Below are 9,591 nucleotides of genomic sequence, written 5' to 3' on the forward strand. Positions count from 1 at the left end.
AGATACAATCAAAACACAGGTTTTATGGACATAAATACAGACATATTTGATCAGATTGTGTACATTTTGAGCCTGTGACATTGAGATCCATTAAAATTAAGCAGGCAGAGAAAGCAGGCCGTGCCCCCTATGGGATTGTGAGGTATTGCAGTGCTGGGTGTGTCACAGGGGTCAAACTCAAACACGTACAATAGATAGATCACAGTAACTTACAGAGAAATGAACCTAAAACTGCACAATGGCAGTTAAAATAACAGGGTGGTAAGAACACAGCTGTGTGAGCAAACATCACCTGGAAGTACAGGAAACCATGAAGATCATTTATATATAATGATTTTGATATGTTAGGAAAAGTCAAGAAGTTCTAGTATTTTCTAAGGTCAAGCCAGAAGCACATTTTTTATCAAAAATAAATACAAAGGCCATTTTGTTAGCTTGTTTTTTCCTAAATACGTCTTCATTTTATTTAATTGAGAATCAACAAAATGATAGAACGTAAACGTGGAACTGCCAAAAGTTGGTTCATTACTAACGTTTGTCAATGAATGTCCTACGTTAAGTGACATATTACATCTAGTATTCTAATAAGTAGTAATGTTCCTTCAAAGTGAGATTGGTGGGAGAATTGACAGCATTAGTCTGGTTTATTGCAGCGAAGTAGAGTTTTATTTCCCTGGGAAAGAAATCAAGTAAGAGGTAATTATTTTCCATTAAGTCATACAGAAACCATTACTGAGACAGGTAGACAGGGTGAGGAGTAACAGGGCCTCACTGCTGTAACATGTCAAAGTCTGCTGCTGATGCTGCTGCTGCTGCTGCTGATGATGATGATGCTGAGATGAAGCATGCAATAGAGTCATGCTCTATTTCGCGTCAAATTAATGTAGCAGTGTGAAATTTGCTTATTGCTGCACGTCACACGAATAACAACTAAGACAACAGTGTGGAGGCAAATGTGATGGGGCAAATGATGAACTGGAGAACAAGGAAAACTGCCTCAGAGGCATGCAGGAAGTCCAGAAGAGGAAAACAGTTTTGACAATTACTGTCTACAGCAGGAGTTAACTGTATGTTACTGATATTGATTTGTTATTGCTATTTTTTTAAAACATTCAATTGCATTTAAATCAGTAACAGTAATGTGTGTACTCTACAGAGCACAGAAATAAAGAAACCTTTCGTGATAAAATGTCAAAAACAGAATGGGACTGGAAGGGTTAATATTTCACATATATGTCATTGTGAATGTGGTTGACAATAATGAAGTTTAACAACATACATTTAAGTATTTAATAAATTATAGTTATTATATACTTTAACATGCACGGAAAAGTATCCATAAGAGACATGTTTAAAACCCGGGTTTTTGTATTGTCAGTATTTGGCTCCACGGTGATATGTGGATGGTGGTTTGGTTTCCTGGTGGCACCTGTGGCACTGCGGCACTACATGTGTATCTGCACTGCGGGCTGCATGGTTTTCGACCTCATGATTTATTTCAGCGGAGCAGATTATATTAACTGCATGCTGGTTATCGCAGTGCTGTAAATAGTTTGACAAATCGACGCAGAAGGAAAAAAGAAATACACATCAGAACGACAGTATGTGAGACTGCTGCTGCTCAGAGGGAAAGTGCTGTAGTTTGTATCTCAGCCTAAAAGCTGTGTGTTGCTCTACACAGAGTCAGTGATGGAGTCAGATTTGCTCAGGTGGCTGATTTTCTGATGGGTTTTGATGGTGTCTCTGATGATGCAGTGACTCTGAACATACTGTACGTCATGAGGAGGAGGAGGTTTTAAAAAAAATGATTTAGGAAACCGGTCATATCTGTATCAGTGTCGTTGATACGTTACTAGGGTCACACCCTGGAAAAAGCGGTTAGTACTTTTGCCTTACAGTAAAAAACATCACTGGTTTGATCCCTATTGGTTGATCTTTCTGTAGGTATTTATTCTGTATGTATTACCCTGTTTCTTCCTCTGTGTGTGTGTGTGTGTTACTCTCCAAGTCAAGCCTCTGAGGAATATTTTTTTCCATGTGTAGATACTGTAGGAGTCATGCTAGTCCCTGGGTGTATACATTTTTAAGGTATACAACCTGCGTACTCTGCTCGGTATTTTCTAACATGTTGGAGTTGGAAACGATACGTTGTAAAATATGACGAGCTGTGGTTTCACAGGGTTCAACACAGACCAGACTGTGGTGAAACTATACTGCAGGCAGGCTGTAACTGCAACAAACACTGGTGCGGGAAAGTCACTGGAGGCCTGGTTGAGTTCAGAAAGACTTTGCTGACAGTCCAAAAGGTCATTCACAGGTAGGCAGTCCAAAAAAGAAGGAAACAAACAAAGCTGGCAGCAGGGAGACAAAAATCCATAAAGCAGGGGAAGGCAGTGAACAAAATCCATTACAATAAATGCTGGAATTCAGTGAGCACACAAGGGGACCATGACAACCTGGCAAACAGTCTAGTATAAACCAGGAGGAATATGAGGAAAATCAGTGGCACGAGACTGAGCAGCACGAGTCCAACCCAAACCGTCCAATCAAACCCAAACCAATTTTATCTACAGGCGTTAAAGAGTACAGGAATATGGAGAACAAAAAACACACGACATGACACAAGGACACGGTACAAATGTAATAGGGCTGAGCTTCGAAAAAGTCTAGTGCTTACCGACTTTAAATAGAAAACAGAGCTGCTGTTCTGTATTCCCCTGAGTTAATGATTCCCATCTTCGTACCGAATCAAGAATCACGGCCTCCATTAACCCGGATCAGCTGCTAAAGACAGAGGGAGAGTTGGCGGGCTCACCAGAAACACGGCGGACTCAGTTTTCTGACCTTGGACGATTCGGTTTACTGACCTGACTCAGTGAATCTTGGTATAAATATTGCAATAAACACACGACGTTGGTGTGATGATGATGGTGAGGAGGAGGAAGAGGAGGAGGAGGTTTATTATTATTATTATTATTGACCACTAGTGTAACATATTCTATTATAAACAAAACTACAATAAACTATAGTTCCATTATTATTAGGATTATTAGACAGGAGAATGATATCTCTGTTAAGTTATGTTTATTTTTTGATGTGTGAAATTCTCTTACAAATATTGAATGCAAAAACAGCTGCTAGAACACTCAACCACGATCTGCTGATCGGCTGACCGCAGGATGACCACGGTCTGGAAGACCACTGGATGTTGGACTGACGCAGCTCAGCTCAGAGAGTTGGAGCCAGACCATTAAATCAATTACTGTACACGGCCACATAATGACATTTAAGTTTCTTCTACAGCTCACTGACCACCAACGGAGAGTGGACAGAATAGGAGGAGTGAGCTCCTCTGAGGAGAGCTGCAGTATTTTGAACCAGCTGAAGTACGCAGCTAGTGTGGCCAAAACGTATATAGAACAGAACAGTACAACAGAATCCAATCAATTCCCTCCAGGCTAGTAAAGGAGCAGAAGCACAGAGTCTGGTCACCGAACTGTAATACTAAATGATAAGTATTGGTACCAAAACATGGTTGAATACAACACTAGTGACAGATAATACAGGGCTTTTGATATATAATGTTTTGATGATATCTTCCATTTTGTCTAAAATCGTTATGAAAACGTATTTATAGTTTAATGACTTTAGTCTTTTAAAGTTTTTAGGTTTTTGCAAAAGGTCAGTTCTCTTCTCTGGTTCCTCAGAGTGCCACAGCAGTCAGCAACTGACTTTTACAATAATAAAAGAAATATTATAAAACTTCATAAATACCAGATAAAATAATAGATCAAGATACTAACTTAAACTATTTTTAAGAATTAATTTTGTAAGCATTTAAGCTAACTACAGTAAACTTAAGTTAATTTACTTATCCATAGTCCAATATCACAAGTGAATGACAAAAAGGTTTCAGATTTAGAGTAAAAAAAAAATATTGTTCGGCAATTGCTGACAGAAAACTAAGTAGTGTGTTGATTTATTCATGCTGATGATTTTTGCATGAATGTCTATGGAAGACTGCCACTGCTGGCCCGTGGGAGAACTGCATCTAGACCTGTGACTTCAATACAGAGGTTTGGACATGATGTCCATCTTCTATGTCCAGCCCACAGTTGCGTTATTTACTGTTGATAAACTGTGTGTTTTATTTTGGCACCAAACATTCGACTTTACAGTAGCAAATTTGCATAAATGCATGCGAAAATAATACTTGACAAAAGTATAGAATAAAACATTGGCAAATCAGAATTCAAACATGAGTTGAGACAACAGTGCAGAGTCAGTGCTACAACCCTGAGGCAGAACAACTTCAGCTCCAACATTCTACACAGCTGTCAGGCGTTCACTGCTGTGCAGCAGAGGTAGAGCGTCTCAGCTCTTTAGAACTCAATGCTGAGATTAAACTAAATTCTCTCAGTCCTGGCAACTGTGCCTGAGGGCTCGTCCATGAGGTGGTGATTAATTAATCCTACAGAGACACTGCTCTCAAAAAGTAGAATCCCTGAAGCATTAGTTTGGCCAGGTAAGTGATGTTTGGACAAGATAAAGCTCAGCACTCCAGTCTGTAGTTGTAGTTGTAGTTTTTTCCTACACAGCAAAGATGTTCCACAACCATGTCAGTGGAACCCGTGTGATTCAGACAGATGTGGTAGAACTAAACAACTTTATAGACGCTCCAACCAAGTCAAGAGGAAGCTGCTGGGAATTTAGTCCACCTGGGGTGATGACGAATCAAGTAAAAGTCAACCACAGCTTCTCAACCTCTTGGTTTGAAACCATCAGTGTGTCGTCTTATTGTTACATAGCACTTCTCTGGTCTGGACCACCTCTTATCAGGCACACCTGTTCTGCAGGTTCTGCCGTCCACCTAGGGCCATCGTATAACCTAATACTCTGGAACCGAGCCCACAACCCTGCGGGTGTAAAACGACTGCGCTACCTAGTGAACAACACTTACCTAAATCACCTATAAATTAGTTGATATATCATAAACGCAATTTAACTTATATGATTAATTTATATGATAAATACATAATTAAATAGGCTTCAGGAAATAATTAACAAGATGAATATTGTAATGTTAATCACATTAATGATGTTCCTGAAACGGCTGTGTTCTAAAATGCTAGTTCCAGGCTTTTATTTTGCTACAAAACGATGAGGGGAAATTGAGGGGAGTATCCTTTGTTTGTACCGCAGACTTTCATTTATATCAAGTTTCTTCACAAACCATTAGTGTCTGTTACAGAACTCCCTAAGCTTCCCGGCAGCATATTCTGTACAGCAGACTGCCACAGAAGAAAAGAGGCAGGAGAAAAAATGAGCCCATTAGATCATGTACACACTCATTAACAGTGGCAAAAACAAAATTACCAGGAAAAAAAACTGAAGACACTTCTAACAAAGGAGTCAGCGAAAGACAACAAATAAAACTCCTGGCTTTATGTGAACTTACCTTTCAGACACAGAAGCTCGTGTTAAACTATGAAGTGGCTCTCAGAACTTTTTTCACCATAATACTGTAGAACAAGATTTTCATAGCTAACGTATATAACTGCAGTAAAATATACTTAAAGAACTCTGTCCGTCAGAGGCAAAAACACTTTTAAAACACATTTAATATTTGTGTTTTTATGTACATATAAGTTTGTGTGTCCAGCAGGGATTCAAGTATTCAATCTGATCAGTTGTTAGCAGTACAGACAAAACCTCATCAAATTGTTGCAATACATCATACTGTGGTATTCTGGGATAGCATGTGGACAAGTGGAAGCAGAAACGTCTGCCAGTCATGATGTCAGCGAGTGGAAGTTTCTTTCAAACTGTTATTGTTTTGCAAACACATTGGAGGTGGTTGAGGGTTTAAAGCTTCCACACGGACATGAAGCTCAAATGGAATCTGCGTGGACGACTTCTCGTACTACAGCTCTATAGGTTCAACGTGTTGGTTTCTGGTGTTCACATTAACTTTTAATGTGCGCTAAAGGGTAATGTTGAGCAGGACGTAAAACAAACGAAATACTTATCTGTCAAACTGACTCCATATTAGACCTATAAATAATGGAGAAGACCGAACACTGCAGTTGTAATTCTTCTTGTAGTCAGACTAATGTCTGCGACTTCACCTTACCATCCAAAGGACAGAAGTAAAAAGACCTCAGTGGAAATATCAGAAAAGTTTGGTGTTTGTCGGTGTCTGGCAGCTCTGCACAGGGAAAATGTAAACAACACTTCAGCAATGGCTTAACTACAAATCAATAAAGTCTGTTGTTACTGGTGATTCAGGACTTCAGGGAAACAGTTGCATCAAATAACCAAAGGCCTCTTATCAAAGAAGAACATCTTCAGTAAATGTACAACACAGTCCAAAATTCTTCAAGGATGACTTCTTTTTGCAGACATTTCTGTTATGCTTCAGAATCAAATAGCAATCAATTTCTCCTTGACCTGGTTTTTTTCCAGCCGTCTGTTTTGAAGAAAGCCTGTCGTTGTGTTTTTGCTGCAGATTACCCTTTCTGATGTACTTGTTCTGTGTGTATGGTTATATTTATATGTTTTGCCTTGTTTTTCTCTGATTAATAAAACACTTATGTTTTCCTTCCATTGTCAATGAACCTGAACATGAACAGATTGAACTGAATTCCTCGGTCTATCCACTCGTCGTTGCCCAAATACACAGTGGCAGTAAGTCAGTTTGCAGATGACAATCTGACTGACAATTCCATCATTTAGTTTAGTCACATAAAAAAAAAACAGTTAATAAACTTTTCACATACATCTTCCCACTGTAATTTGTCTTTCTGATCCAGCAAAAAAAAAAAAAAAAAATAGACTGCTGCAAAATAATTGCTTAAGCTAATGCTAAAAATATCTGTCAGACTGAAAACAATTATTTTTTAATTGAGAACAACACATTTCTGTTGCTATGTTAGTGTTTCTGTTTACCAGTTTCTCCTTATTATAACTTCAGCACACAAACAGCTGGAGAGTGATTATGTGTTAGATGAATAAGGATGTGTGTTTGACCCCAGAGAATATCTAAATGACTGTGAACTTCGACTCTACCCTTTCCTTTGTCTGCTAATAATGACAAATTAACACTGACAGTTCGCAATTTATTCTAACTTGCTGTCGTTTTATATTCAATCTAATGAGAGTGAAGGATAAAACTAGAACATCAAACATTGTGGTGCATTTGAAAATAACTAAGTGTTTATCAAACTGATGTGACAGAAAGGGAGGAGGGTAGTTCGTTTAGAGATTGTGGAGCAGGAGAAAACACCCGTGTGCTCTGTAGAAACCTCAGAACACATCAGTGCTCTCTTCTGCTTCTTGATATCTGATCTGAGGAAACATGAGACAAAGACTGAGGCCAGGATGAAAATGTCACGTTTAAGGTGTTAGTGAACCTTTTCTAGACATATTGAAGTTCATTTGTGTTGACTGACCTTTTATGTTACAGTTACATAAAAAATGTTGGAGCCCTGTGTGCATTAATTAATTTAGTGCAGTGCAAAACAATAGATGTGACTTGAATGTCCTTTGAGATTCTTCAAGATCACTCTCTAACACTTGATACTAGGTATCCACCCATACCAGCTTTAGTATCAGTGCATTCTTACAATGGGGCAGTTGAACAGCACAGTGGATAGTGGATCCCTTTTTTGTGGAAACATTGTGTGTTGATTTGTTTATTAAAACATAGAAATGGTGCTACACAATTTTATTGACACTTTGTCTGGAAACCAGGAGATGTGAGTGTTTTCAATCAAAATGTGTTGTTGTTGTGAAAGCTCCACTCACTTTCTGGTCAGCTTGTTTTTAATTCATGTTATCCTATACTGTTTATCTTCAGTCAGTTTGACATTGTGTTAAATAGAGTTTTGGTTTTTTTGGCTCGACATGGCCTTACTTAACACACACACACACTGCATGTCATCCTAGAGCACCCACAGAGCTGTGTCACCTATATACAGTAACACTGCCTTCCAGTCCATGGTGCCTTGTGTCTGCAAAAACACAGACAGAAATACTATACTGTATACTAGTAAATGGTTCAAGTCAACTCTAACTGATCCTTTTTTTTTCTTTTGCATTCATGAATAAAGATGGTGTCCTATAAAACAAGATGTCCCGGAGCACACCAAGTACCAAGCTCATATTTCTATGTACTTCCTTTACCTCGTATATCGATTGGCAGGGAGTCTCAGATTATTAAAACTTTAAAAGGAATTTGAGCCAGGTATTTTCACATGGTATACACTAACTATAAATAATACAATAATCTTGTGGCCACTCATATCTTATGTGAAAACAAACCTCTGTAATGACTGAAAAGAAAAACATCAGCCTTGAGGCGGAATTCTGCTATAAACAAAGCTCACTCTCTACAGTAACTATAAGACGACATCAAAGCTGCAGGGACTTCATTTGAATCACTGAATGGTTGAACCCCAAGAGGAGGACACGCTGCTGTAGAACTGCACAGGTACTGTAACATCATTAGGTAAACTGCCACCCAGCTGTTGCCACAAGTACTTTGAATACCAATACCGCATTTCTTTGTACTTCTACTTGTGAGGATGCACACATTACTAACTACTGGAGAACAATGCAACATGTGCAAATACAGTTCCCTGGGAAACAGCCTCCACTACAGATGTAATGTATATGTAATGGAAGCTGAGTCTCAGGTTCTTTCTTTTAGATTTTTCCAAGCACTTCACTGATATACATTGTTCCAGTTCATTGTGTTGTATGCTTTTCAGGATGTAGACAATAGTAAAGGTAGGGAAAAGTTGGTATTGATAACAGAAACCAACAAGATTCAGGTTTAAGCCTCTATGTCTGTTGTGTTCCTGGATGTGCAGTTACTGCAGCTCAGCATTAAAAAACAACCAAAGTTATATATAGAAATAATATAAATAATTATGTATTGAATCACCTTGAGGATAGATCCAGATTCCCATGATGCCAAGGATTTGCTCATTGTTGGCTCAACAGTTACAGTAAGTGGAGCCTGAATACTGTTTCCATATACATTAGTCATACATGCAGACGTATGACTAAAAAAGTAAACAGCTTTACTATGCCTCACAACATGCATAGAATCTATACGTTTTCCTAGTTTCAGCCAGAAATACTGCGGGTATTTGAATGTTCAAACTCAGCGATACTCTCATCTCTTTCTAACTACAACATTGACTGTTTATTTTACTCCTCCAGTTGCAGGTGTAGGGGAAGGTTGCTGAGAAGTTCACAAGTTAAGTAACAAAATTACAATATATTACTTCCAAATTATCATCCTTGCACTCACTGCCCCTGAGTTTAAAATCAATTTAAAGTTTTTAATAGAGTAGGGCATCGCCAGGAACCAAATCAAATCTGGAGTCCCTTAAGAACAAGGCAGAAATGTCTTATCGTCCAGGAACTCTGCGGTCGACTGCACAGAGAACTACGGGTTATTCATGCAGAATATCCTACAACAGATGTGATCATAGTCACGTCACATCAGTGTTCTGAGCCTATTGTTCGGTTTGTTTTGTTCAAAATGCAAATCCTTTTTTCACACAGCTGTCAACCTGCTGA

At 38.6% G+C, this 9,591-nt stretch overlaps 1 protein-coding gene across 2 annotated transcripts in view; it reads right to left on the reverse strand.

Moving 5' to 3' along the window:
* galnt18b (UDP-N-acetyl-alpha-D-galactosamine:polypeptide N-acetylgalactosaminyltransferase 18b) overlaps window positions 1-9,591 on the reverse strand; it is an 83,849-nt gene that overhangs the window by 48,718 nt on the left and 25,540 nt on the right. The window lies entirely within an intron of this gene.

Source organism: Cynoglossus semilaevis, unplaced genomic scaffold (genome assembly GCF_000523025.1).
Source record: "Cynoglossus semilaevis isolate Cse_v1.0 unplaced genomic scaffold, Cse_v1.0 scaffold1102, whole genome shotgun sequence".
Classification (NCBI taxonomy): domain Eukaryota; kingdom Metazoa; phylum Chordata; class Actinopteri; order Pleuronectiformes; family Cynoglossidae; genus Cynoglossus; species Cynoglossus semilaevis.